Consider the following 13,482-nt stretch of genomic DNA (forward strand, 5'->3'; position numbering starts at 1 on the left):
TCTGGACCCTCAGCTATTGCAATCAAGATCCATCTAGGTAAAGTTTTACCATTAGCAAAGCCTCACACTTTTCACCCACCTTTGTTACTAGTTCTTGTGTGTGTGTGTGAACACCTATATCTGTATATGTGTGTATATTGCTTTCCCCCTAATAAAACATAAAAACCTATTTCAAATGCCTTTAGAGTTCTCTGTGCTTCCGGGCCTGGTATAGTTGAGCTGAATCCCAAGGTTACTTTTGCCCCAACCAAACTATATGTCTGCTTTCAGCTAAGTACCACATTCCCCTAAAAGCATAGCTCTTGCGGGTGTCCTTCCCAGACTCCAGCATTTTGGGTAACAAAGGGCCTCTGGAATCAACCATGGAGCTAAGCTCAAGTTGGAAAAGAAATATTAGAGGAAAAGCAGGTTTGTGCCCCCCTTTCCTCCCTTCATAGATATTACTCATAATTGCTTAATGGAACCCCTAAATATGTCTATAAACAAGGATTTGAGTCGATTCTCAGAAGTTCTCTCAAACCAGTTCTTAAAATCTGTCAGGTTCGTGGCTGCCTCCCAATCCCCAAGGCCCCTCTCCTTTGGTGTCTCTCCACCAATAGCGCCTCACTAAACTACAAATTCAAATATTCTACAGGATGCTGCTAACACAATTAAACTGCGCTTGAAAGGGATCTAGGACTCCAAGTAGACCACAAGTTGAACATGGGCCAACAGTGTAATGCGGCAGCTAAAAAGGCCAATGTGATTCTAGGCTGCATCAATACAAGAATAGTTTCTAGATCAAGGGAAGTAATAGTGCCACTTTATTCTGCTTTGGTCAGGCCTCACTTGGAATAATCCTGTGTCTGGTTCTGGGCTCCACAATTCAGTTGGAACATGCGCAGAGGAGGGCAACCAAAATGGTGAAGGATCTGGAAACCATTAAGCCCTATGAGAAGCACCTTAGAGAGCTGGGTATGTTTACCCTTGAAAAAAGAAAGTTAAGAGTGGATATGATATCCATGTTTAAATATTGGAAAGGGTCATCGTATTGAGGATGGAGCAACCTTGCTATCTGCTACTACAGAAAAAGGAGACACCACAGTGGATGCAAGCCACATAGAAAGAGGTTCCACCTAAACATTAGGAGGAAGCTTGGGACAGTAAGAGCTCTTCCACAGTGGAATATACTCCCATAGAGTTTGGTGGAGTCCTCTTCTTTGGAGGTCTTTAAACAGAGGCTGGATGGTGCTTGGAATGTATATTCCTGCATGGCAGAACAGGGTTGAACTGGATGGCCCTTGCGATCTATTCCAACTCTATGATTCTATAATGCTGGTGGATTCCGGTTCCTTACCCACAGAGGCCACATTCTGATAATTCTCCATCATTATATAATTATACATAAGCCTCTGCTTCTTTGTCAACAGTTTCCATTCGTCATCGGTGAAATATACTGCCACATCCGCAAAGGTCACCTGCAACAGAAAATAGCCCTCATCCACAGAGAGACTAAGCAAAAGGGGAGGAAAGCACATGGTGCATCCAAATATTTATTTCATCACTTCAGAATACAGTCCAGGAAATAAACTTTAAATGCTGTCCTCAAGAAAAAAGCTACTACCTTTGAGATCCAGTTCGTCTTGAATCCTTTCAATATAATATACAATATAATTTAGGCCATGGCTGGGATACTGAGGATGGATTAGGATACTGACTATCCCAACAGTTACAGTACATTTAGCCACCAAAGAATTATGGTGCATCTAGCCATTTCTTGCCAAATTTTAGAACAAAATGTCATTATTAAAAAACATTTCTGGGAAGCAATCTGGACTTTAGGTCCACTGGGCCCACCCCATATTTAGATCCAGAGATGTTCTCCCACATCCCCCAACTTTTCACAGATTGGAAAAGCAAGACACATGTGGACAAGTAATCCAGAAGGCGGTGGAGATGGCCAAAGTTATTTATGAGGAAGATCACACAAGCTAGGAAGGGCACAGCAGTTTTCTTTTGCTTCAGCTTCCTGGGAAGGGCAATACCCTGCTTCCTTCTTTCCTCTTCTCTTCCCACTTCTGAGTTGATGGGGGGGGGGGGGGGGCAAACTCAATTGCACTCAGGAACTGAAGTGAGCTGAGAAGGGGGAAAGTGGGAGGATAAGAGAGCAACCGGGACATTTTTAAAAGCCCCTGAAGAAGTGGGGTGACAGAGGATTAACCAGGACTGTCTCTGCTAAATTGGAAGAGTATGTTCTCCTCCTGCTTTCAAGAGCTGGCCCAGCAGTGACACAGATGAAAGTAATAGTCAAGAACCTCAACTCACCAAAGCGTTCTTGTATCTCTGCATCCTCTTTCTGTTGGAGCCCAACTCCCTCCGCTTGGCCTCTGTGTTCGCCATCAGGTGGGCAGGGGTCCTGGTGGTCTTGCACTTGGTGTCCCAAAGCTGTGTCCAAGGGGGCCGAGATGAAGTTCCTGCGAAAAGAGACCAGAGATTCAAAAAAGGACGCAAATTGGATCTCCTATAAAGAATTAATCCAAATAGATAGAACTGATTATAGAGTAAAGACACGAGAAGATCCTAATGATCAGGGTTATGATCTTTCATGGTTCTTTGACAGACAATTCAGAAAGCTCTTCCTAACGGATAAAAAACAATACTTTATTGGCAACTCAGACACTGATCTAGAACAGGAAATAATGTTGACTAAAGAGAACAGCATCCTGCTTGTGAGATACGCAAGTGACATATGCCTCCTTTGGGCCGATGCAGAGGTGGGTATCCCCTTCCTCCCTGTGCTTCAAACAAAGCCCCCTGGACCTAGCATAGATTCACTGCAGCTCCCCTACACAACAGATACTCCATGACTTATTAGAGTGGTGAAGGATGAGGGGATGGGGAACTGGAGAGGGCCCTGGTTATGTCCCTGTAGCTAGATGTGAAATGAGTGCATCATAAATAAATAAATAAAACATCTGCTGAAACCTCCAGAGTTATCCAGTGCTTTTCCCCATCATCAGCCCCTTTCCCAAGAAGGCTGCATCCACACTGCAGAAATAAGACACTTTGACTTTTGGGCTTTTACTTTTCGGACACTTAACCCTCTCTGCCAGAGAGCTCTGGTGCCACAACGAACTACAAATCCCAGGATTCCATAGGATTGAAACAGAAGAGTTAACACATTTTAGAACTGGATTATTTCTGCAGTGCAGATACAGCCTGAGTTGGTTGTAAAAGGGCAGAAGCACCAAATAACGGTTTTCCTTTAAAAAAAAAAGCAATCTGCTTATCTGTCTAATTATGTTGTTCTTGTTTGTTTCTATGTTTATTTGGTCATATGAAATGGTCTGGTCTGTCAGCTTCCTTCTTGCCTGAAAATCTCTTAATAAGGAAACTGAGGAGACTTTTAAAACCTCCCAAAGGAGCTATAATAACAAGGCTTCTATTAAAACTATCCTTTCCATTTCTGATCCCTTTTAAAACCCATGTTCCCCAGTAGAAGCAGAGCTGTGTAAGAAAACCCTCTCACAAAAGACACACAAAAGACACACAAAGGGACACACTTCCTTCCTTTTGGCCCAAGGAGCCTGGTCTCCTCAGGGAGGGAAAGAGGAGCCTCTCGGTTCAACTGAAGAGGCCTCAGAGAAGTTTCTGCAACATTATTCCCACAGTCACAAGCAGCACAAAATGGCCGCTAGAATACAAAATCGCTGCCTCTGCCTCAGCGTTTGGCAGTTGGAGGCCTTCAGGGAACCCAAAATGGAGGATGAAAGGGCTCCAAAGTCAGATGGGATCCCAAAGAGGATTTCCAAACCTTAACAACACAGAAAGGTTTTCCTGATGCTTCTATTGAAAGTAGACACCTGACCCCCCCTCCCTCATTACAATCAATAGTGAAAAATATTGATATTTTCTCCCATTCAAACCACTCTCTTCAACACCTTGGCAGCACAGAATCAAAATAAAATGAGCAGATCAATATCTATGGGACTGACAAGAGTAGATTGGGTCCCTACTACAGCCCTACTACAGAGTCCTAACCGTTGAGGAACAACCTTGAGCAACTGCAGAACTGTGAGAGATACGGTTCCAGCTGCAGGACTGTTGGAGACTGCAGTTCCCAGAATGAGATGCATCTCTTTTGGTACAATTTATGTACAAGAGCTGATTGAAGGGAAATAAATTGAAGGCTCTAGTGTTGACTGTTAAAATATACACTAAATGAAGTCATGGGAATATTAAGAATGTACATGCAAATATCTAGTCATCTATAACATTGCCTTGAAAGCTTATAACTGTTGGGATCCTATGGATGAAGTTGCTCTTTCTTTGGTCCCAGGGAGACTGCCTTGTCCTGAGTCCTGGAGGATGCCAAGGCTCCCCTGGAGCAGGAGAGAGGGCTCCATAGGGGTCTGAGGGATGATCTGGCGGGGGATGCTGAGAACTGCAGTCCAACAATCTCTGCAGGGCCTTGCTTTGCCTACTCCTCCTGAACCAAACCGAAAGAGGAAATCTTGCTGGAGGACTTTGTGGAGCAGGAAAGGTGTTTTCAGGGAGAAGCAGAGAAGGCAGATTATATGCAGGGAGGTCCTTGAGGGCAGGCTGAGCAGAGGTCCTCCTTTCCCAGGACATGTCCTACATTTCAGCCTTCTGTCCAGGAGGTATTCCAAAAGGTCATCCATTTTGAGCATGACCAAGAAGCATGAATGTACATTTCTCTCTGTGTTTTTAGCTTTTACTTGGTCATGCCTTCCATTTTCCTTGAATGTCTTCCACTTTGCAGTGCCTTGTCCTCCTTTGTGGGGAGGACATCTGGTCACCTCCTTGAGGGTCTCTCCCCCCGATAGAGCCATGGGTCCTGAGGGACGGCCAGCCGTGAGTCTCCAGGGCTAGTTTAGGGTCAGGAGAAGGGAGGGAGAGGCTGTGAAGACAAAACCTGCAAAGCAGCTGCTCCAACCACTGAGCTATACTCCCTTCCCAATGGGTGCAGGAGTACAAAGTGGCTGCTGGCATTTTGTCTTCTGAATCCCTCCTGAATTGTGTCCTCTCCTGTGGCACAGCCCCACTCCTGCCCCACCACAGTCTTACGGAGAGGGCCCAGTTCAAGGGGGAGATGAGTGTGACTGTTCACACCTTTTGTCAAAATGTTAAAGAAAGCTTTTTCTCTGCTTTGGTTTTCTGACAAAACACCAAATGTCAAGCCTTTCCCACCTTGGCAGGGGATGGGGCCAAATCAGTGGGATCCCTAGGGTTGGTGTCACCCCCATTGACCCCCTCCTCCTCCCATTTCACACCAAACAGAATCCTTAGTATTGCTTTTCCCCCCCACTAATGTTATTTGCAAATCCTAATTCCCATATTCCACTGAATGTAATGCTAAGAGTTGTGACATCAACAAACAGCAAAATTAAAATGATACCTTCAAATTACAATATCACAGGCGCAACCTAAATGTATTTACATATACCTAGTGAAGATTTGGTGAAAATCAGATGTTTCAAAAGAAAAATTAAAAAGGTTAATTTTTTTAAAGTTCACTTAAAATACAGTGGGTCCTCGCCTTACGTGTGGGATCCATTCCGGATCCCTCCGCATAAGGCGAATTCCGCCTATGCTCGAGCCCCATTGGAAACAATGGGGCTCGTGCGCGGCGGCGCAGCAGCGCAGACGCACATGGGGCACAACGGGCGTGCGCTCCCATTCAATTGAATGGGACGCGCCACCCCTTCCGCCCCGCGTGCGCCGGCGGCTTTGAGCGCCTATGCTCAAACCTGCCTATAAAAAGGCAGCGTATGACGAGGACCCACTGTAATTAAGATTAAAATTTAGAAATGTTGTTCTTCCAGGTAGCAGAGCCCATCTCCTCCATGACCTCCTTCTTGATCAGAGGAGGGGGATGAAGGGAAGACCGTGGCCACCATTACTTGGGGGGGTACCTTCATGCTACGGACCAAGACCCCTCCTGGGAAGAAAGCATCCTTTGAGGCCCTTCTTCCTTCCTCCCATGGCCCCCTTTCCCTCCTCCTCTCTCTCCTTCCTGACCCCCCACTAGGCCTGCCCCCCACAACCGCCATTCCTCTCCTGGAAATGGGAACTGGGGGCTCTTCTTCTCTCCCTCCAAACTCCAGGCCCAAGCCTTTCCCTGCCTCCCTCTTGCCCTTCGGAGGACGGAGCGGAGGACTGGAGTCCTTCCGGGGGAGGGGGGAACTAAATCATGCAGACCCCCTGCTCCTCTCCTCAGGACCCTTCACTAAGAACATCCATTAAAAAGCATTAAAGGAGCATAGAGGTGGAATAGACCACATGACAAATGGCAATGGAGGGCAGAACTAGTCCTCTGAGTCCCAGCCATAGTAACTCCTGGTAGTAAATAGTCCAGGGGCTGAGGGGGTCTCCTTTCTCAAAGTGGGGGGTAAGGACCGGTTCCCATGGGACTGTGGGCCCCATGACCTCTGAGCAAATCTATGGGATACACTGCGTCCAAGAGCATTGGAGGAGTCTCTGGCTGGATGGCCATCTCTTCAGAGGACTTGGAGGGCAGAATGGGGCTGAATGGATGGCCCTTGGGGCTCCCTTCCAGCCCTAGGAGCCTATGAAGCCTACCTTACAAGGGAGTTAATCACAAGACAGTTACTACACAAGAATGGCCACCTTTAAGCAGCTTCCAATAAATATATCTATAGAATACAATAACATCTTTCATTATATCCCAAACCCTTCCTAACACTCCCATCCAAAAGAAAATGCCATTAAATTATTGGATGTTTGTGAAGAATAATAATAAGGCTTGTATTAAAACTATCCTCCCCATTTCTGATCCCTTCTAAAACCCATGTTCCCCAGAAGGAGCAGAGCTGTGTAATACGAAAACCCCCTCAGAAAAGAGACACAAAAGACACACAAAGAGACACACTTCCTTCCTTTTGGCCCAAGGAGCCTGGCCTCCTTCTAACTCTGGAGCCTCAGGAGACAAAGAGAAGCCTCTGTTCAATGAGGCCTCAGAGAAGGTTCCGGAACATTATTCCCCACAGTCACAAGCAGCACAAAATGGCTGCCAGAACACAAAATGGCTGCCTCTGCCTGAGTGCTTGGCAGTTGATATTTGAGGCCCTCAGGGAGAGAGAGAGAGAGACTGAGGGGAAGAGTGGAAGGGGTTCCTGGAGGGAGGGTCTTTGGGAGATATAGGGCCTTCCTGAGATATTCGGTGTTCGCTTCCTAACAAAGGGGTTTCTGGCCTCATTAAGGATTTGGGGCAAACTGAGTCCTGCCCTGCAGTAACGCCACTCCAATCCCTCTGAACTGAGGACTACAACTCCCACGTCTTCTTTCTTTCTTTCTTTCTTTCTTTCTTTCTTTCTTTCTTTCTCCATAGCTGCCTTGTGTTAGTGGTGTTACTCCTCTTGTTGTCGTTGTGTGCCTCCAAAGTTGTTTCTGACTTATGGCAACCCTAAGGGAAGCCCTTTTCAGGCTTTTCTTGGCAAGTTTTGTCCAGAAGTGGTTTTGCAAGTGCCTCCCTCTGAGGCTGAGAGAGTGTGGCTTCTTGCCCAAGGGACCCAGCTGGTTTCATGGAGGAGTGGAGCACTGGGCCCTGGCCTCCAGAGTTATAACCCAAGACTTAAACCACTGCACCACACTGCCTCCCATTCCCATGTACAACCTGGGAAATAATTGCAGACTTTTTTCTGTTCTTCATGTGTGTCTTCAAATAGTTTCCAACTTATGGCAACCCTAAGGCAACCTTATCATGGGTTTTCCTTGGCAGGTTTCTTCAGAGAGGGGATGCCATTGCCATCCTCTGAGGCTGAGAGAGTGTGACTTGCCAAGGGTCACCTAAGTCCAAAACACACTGCAGCAATAATCCAGTCTGAGACCCCTTTAACTGCCCTGGTTCAGTGCTAAAATGGTTGCTTCTGCCTCAGTGTTTGGCAGATGGCAGTTTGAGGACTTCAGGGAACCCAAAATGGAGGATGAAAGGGCCCCAAAGTTAGAAGAGACCCCAAACAGGATTTCCCAACCTTAATAACACCTACAAGTTTTCCTGATGCTATAATATAGAAACTCCCTGAAACACTCTGTATAAATCTGCCTTTATATGTCTTTATAAATAAATAAAATTTAATAATACTTATAACTTACAATAGTAATAATAAGGAGCTTTTTCTCCCAGTGGCTTCTCCCCCTGACTGGCCTCTGCACATGCTCAGGTGCCTCTCTGCTCCTCCTCATCCAAGTGAATTAATAGTTTTAATTTGGGTCTTGGAGTTGTGGTGATAGGCATGTCAAAATGTCCTCCATTTTGAGCATGACTGAGAAACATGAATTTATATGGTTTTTTTATTAACGTTGTTGGCTTTTAGTTGGTCATGTCCTCTATGTTTCTTGAATGTCCTACATTTTGTTTTACATCGTGCCCTTGGGGTGCCAAAATATTTCTTGCCTAGGAAGGCCAAATATCTAGAGCCGGCCCTGTATTCAAGTTGTTTCCAACTTATGGCGACCCGAAGGCAACCTTATCACGGGGTTTCCTTGGCAGGTTTCTTCAGAGAGGAGTTGCCATTGCCATCCTCTGAGGCTGAGAGAGTGTGACTTGCAAAGGGTCACCTAAATCCAAAACACACTGCTGCAATAATCCAATCTGAGACCGCTTTAACTGCCCTGGCTCAGTGCTAGGGAATTCTGGGAAATGTAGTTTTGTGAGACATTCAGCCTTCTCTGTCAGAGAGCTCTGGTGCCATAATAAACTCCAGTTCCCAGGATTCCCTAGCACTGGTCCAGGGCAGTTAAAGCGCTCTCAATCTGGACTATTGCTGCCCTGTGTTTTGGACCTTTCTTGGCCGCAAACTGTCCATAGCCTGCAATGCATCTCCTAATTCTGTTGCCAGTCCCTCCCTCCCAACACTTTCTCATTTCCCCCCAAAACCAGCACAAAGCTGGAAGATGGAAAGAGGTTTTAAAGCAGCATTTAAATCTGCCATATTTGCTTTTAAAAGACTAAATGTCCCAAATGCTATTATCAGTTTTGTAGCTATTATTACAGAAAGACGCAGAGTGCAAACTCCTCAAGTACCTTTATTTTCTGGAGTGAGATGGGCTTTTCCAACTGACTCTCTGTGATGATCTCCGGTGGTCCAAGCAGCCAAACTGCGGCCCTGTAATAATAATAATAATAATAATAATAATAATAATAATAATAGTTTTATACCCCTCTCTCTTCAGCCAAAAGGCTATCAGAGTGGCTTACAAATTGTTAATTAGACATTTAGACATTATGGCTCTTTGCCCAGGAGACCCTTAACTTCCTTAAATCCTGCTGCCATCATCCAGTGAATCATAAAAGAATTTCCCTTAATCTACACTGGGACCAGTTAAGGAACTTTATTTCTACTTCTTTACTAATCTTCCCAAGCATCAACGGATCCAAAACACGTGTAAAAGGAGTGTTGAGTAGTAGATACTCCAAGGAGATATTTACTATAAAATATAAGTCCTACAAGATATTAAGAATCTTGTATTAATATTCAATTCATACAAGCTGTTAAAGAAATAAATAGACCTAAATGTCCAATTCTGAGACTAACTTCCAAGATCCGCTCTTTAACTCTCTCTCTCTGGATCTCCAACCGACACAATTCCCCCAACTGTCTCTTGGTCTCTCAGGCCTTATATCTCCTTCTCACGGAAGCTTCCAGAAGAACCTTTATCTTGCTCTCTGATTGGTCAAGAGAGCCTTCTGTAGCAGTGATCTCATTCCATGTGGGATGTGGGTGGCACTGGGCCTCCAGCCAATCAGGGCCATGGATGGTGGGAGGGACTGGGATTCCAGCCAATGGCAGCCCTCAGAGTGTCCTCAGGAGGACTTCTTCTGTTCCTAAAAGAGCATTGAACCCATGCCTTTGAGACAGGGCTGGTCCTCCATTTTGATGCAGCGAGGCTCCTGGTGCAGGCAGTTGGTTTGGAGCCATTATGAAAGGAAGCCATTCCTAATGACTGAATATGTGGTCTTCCTATTTGTATTGTCAGGGAAGGGAAGAGAGCCCTGGAGTGTTCTTTGCCTTTTGTGGTAAAAGACCATACAGACTGGAAATCAAATACATAAATAATAAAGATTGGATGATTGGGAGAGGCTGCCATAGACTTATATCAGTTTAGTAAAGCAGATTGTCAGGACCTACATGGAAAACATTTCATGTGCTAATAACGTCTCACATCATACAAGAAATCTAGATGACCAGCAACACAGATTGCAGCCTTGTCTTTTCCCTCTCACCCCTTTCTTCAAGATCCAGGGAGCTAAGGAAAAGAGAAGGGAGGATATTCCAATATGTCCCACTCTATTGATATCCTGATGTGATCAAATCATATTTGGGATTCACCATTTGCTTCCCTCCTGAATCACTCTCTGGATGAGGACTATTTTCTATTGTAGATCACCTTTTGAGATGTCGCAGTGTTCTTCACAGAAGAGGAAAGACCATTCATTTTTAATTCAAGGGAGTGTGGGCCTTCCATGCTACATTGCATGGCACTATGATTCCACTGTAATTGCTACCCTGCTGCTGGCTCAGGTTTCTGTGTGAGAGAGATTCAAAGAATGAAGCAACTTACATAGGATAAAAGTACATCACACCCAACATGGGAAAACAGCTTAAAAGGTTACAACAATTAAAAATCATGCACTTGCACAATTAAAGTAATTAAGTCCTAAGTCTTTAATTCAAAAGCATGTCTTGCCTTGGTAACAAAAAGAAATCAGCGTTGTTTCCAGTTGGATGCCCAAGAGGAAGGGATCTCAGAAAAGGGAGCCCCAGCAGAGAAGGCCCTGCTCCCATGCCCTCCCCCATTGCATTGCCCCCAATAGTGGCCCATCCATGCTACCAGGAAGATGCATCCGCGCAGGTGAAATCCTCCTCCTTTGCATGTGTTCTCAGTGCTAGCAACCTGATGATATGCAGATGAATATTACTTTAATAGGACAGTAGTGGTCAGTATGTTGAGATGTTTTATACATGTTGTGACTCAGGCCAGAAGGGAATTTCCTGTTCTGTTATAGTAGGAAATCTTAGGAAATCTCTTCTCAAATAACCTTGGTGTTTTGTTTTCTTCCTTTTAGGACAATAGGAATGATAGTGACGGCCTTGTAAATGGTAATTGTAATACAGAATTAGGACAGTGTCATCTGAAGTCCACTAAACAGTAAGTTTTTTAATGTAATATGTTGATAGTTTTCTGTACATATGACAGATGCATTGTAGAATTAAGTTGTTGAGTTGAGAAATAACTAGCCAAATAAGGTCTTAGTGCTAACTTTCTATAACTGCCTCACTCACCTTCTCTGTATGTTAAATACATTTGGGGGAGAAGGGGGTCTGGAAATATCTACACCCCAACCTCCATGAAAGTTAAGGGCCAACTGTGTGTGTGTGTGTGTAATATTTTATAATAGTACAATACAATAATGTAACATACAATCATAGAGTTGGAAGAGACCACAAGGGCCATCCAGTCCAACCCCATTCTGCCATGCAGGAAATCTCAATCAAAGCATCCCGACAGATTGCCATCCAGCCTCTGTTTGAAGACCTTCAAGGAAGGAGACTCCACCAAAATCTCCAAGGAAGGAGTGTGTTCCACTGTCAAACAGCCCTTATTGTTACAAAATTCTTCCTAATGTTGAGGTGGAATCTTTTTCCCTCTAGCTTGCATCCTTTGCTCCAGGTCCTAGTCTCTGGAGCAGCAAAAAACAAGCTTGCTCCCTCCTCAGTATGACATCCCTTCAAATATTTAAACAGGGCTATCATATGACCTCTTAACCTTCTCTTCTCCAGGCTAAACATCCCCAGCTCCCTGAGTCTCTCCTCATAGGATATGGTTTCCAGATCCTTCGCCATTTTAGTCGCCCTCCTTTAGATACGCTCCAGTTTTTCAATGTCTTTTGTAAATTGTGGTGCCCAGAACTGGACACAATATTCGGAAGGACGTGTAAATGGCTTTTACACTATCTGTATTTAGGCATATGTAAAATCTCACTTTAATTTGCATTTGTACAGAACTCAATGAAAGCAAAGTCCCATATGGGTTTAGAGCTTTAGTCAAGAAACCAGATTTAGGTATGATGGGTAGGCAAATAAATATTTCCATATCTGACTCCCATATCTGGCTGAACAGTCTAGAAGACTATAGGCAAAATAAACACTATTCTGCAAAGGGTCATAAGGAATACGTTCTTATCTCTTATTTCCTATCACTCATCTAATTTGTGTATTTCCTCTCTATCCTGTCAAGTGTTTCTTTAATCCAAATTGTTTTTACTTGTAGGCCTTGTATTCTTCTCATGGATTCTTTGGGTAGACTATACAAATCAGTATCACATGTCATTACAACATTCAGGGAGTGAGTATTTAACATATAATTTAGAATTGTTTATACCTAAAACGGAGCTCTTATAAAAACATTATTCTGGGACTCACTCTTGTATTGCAGATACTTGGAAGTGGAGTCAGAAATGAAAAAAGGTAGCAAACGAAGTTTTTCCAAACAGTAATGAAAGATTTCAGTGTAAACGTGCCAAAGGCAAGACGGTTCCTGGGATTGCGGAATGTATTTTCTTCAGTATGTGGCAAGCTTTCTGGAGGTGAGTTTACTGGGTTTGTTGAAGATTTACATTGTATTTGGCTTCAGAATATCAGGCAAATTCCTAGAGCTTTTTTCCTCTCTTATGCAATTGTTTATTGGATATGGCATTGGATTTTTTATTATTTAAAACATTAAATGGTATAACAATGATATAATATTGTAATATAATATATATTAATATAACATAATGTAATGATGTTATTATTTACGAATATCCTGTCTTTCTCCAATATAAGAACAGAAGGTAGCGAACAGGAAATTTTAAAAAATACCATTTAAAAACAGATAACAAAATCTGTGGATGCTCAAGTCCCATTAAATAAAATGGCACAACAAAATGGTGTCTCTTATATAAAATGGAAAATTAAGGGTTGTTATTTGGAATTTATACTTTTTTTGGAATATTTGCAAGCTGTGGATGCTCAAATCCATGGATAAAAAAATCTGTGGATAAGGAGAGCCGACTGTAGTTAAAACTACACGAGGACTGGGAAAAAGTAGCATTTCCTGTCTTTTTTAATCCCTGCTTTTTTAGTACATGTGACAATATTATTATTTAGACATTGTATATAGGTATTATTGTTATAAATCTATGTCTTTTATCCCCACTAGACACTCATTGTAAATTTTAAAGTACCATTGAATTTAACTGACTGGTTCTGCCAGTCACAAAGACAATCCTTGATCCACAGAAACAGCAAAGAGAAAAGGTGACAGAAAGACACTGATCTGTTTAAAAATTCTGTTGCGAAAGGAACAGACCAATTTCTCAGCAGCTGTTCAAACTGAGAGTTTTGATGATGCATGTATTTCATGCACTCTTCTACATTTGTGACTTTTTCACTATTTCGGAAAGCTTTGCTATGTATT

The 13,482-nt window shown here is 43.5% G+C and overlaps 1 long non-coding RNA gene across 1 annotated transcript; it reads left to right on the forward strand.

Moving 5' to 3' along the window:
* The first annotated feature begins 10,376 nt into the window (after positions 1–10,376).
* LOC149271565 (uncharacterized) lies at positions 10,377–13,482 on the forward strand. Its single transcript, XR_016279714.1, has 5 exons — positions 10,377–10,631; positions 11,090–11,172; positions 12,295–12,369; positions 12,460–12,610; positions 13,225–13,482. It is a non-coding gene; the product is annotated as an uncharacterized LOC149271565 (long non-coding RNA).

The sequence above is a fragment of the Sceloporus occidentalis genome, unplaced genomic scaffold (assembly GCF_023333645.1).
Source record: "Sceloporus occidentalis isolate IW3139 unplaced genomic scaffold, rSceOcc1.0.p SCAF_493, whole genome shotgun sequence".
In the NCBI taxonomy this organism is placed as follows: domain Eukaryota; kingdom Metazoa; phylum Chordata; class Lepidosauria; order Squamata; family Phrynosomatidae; genus Sceloporus; species Sceloporus occidentalis.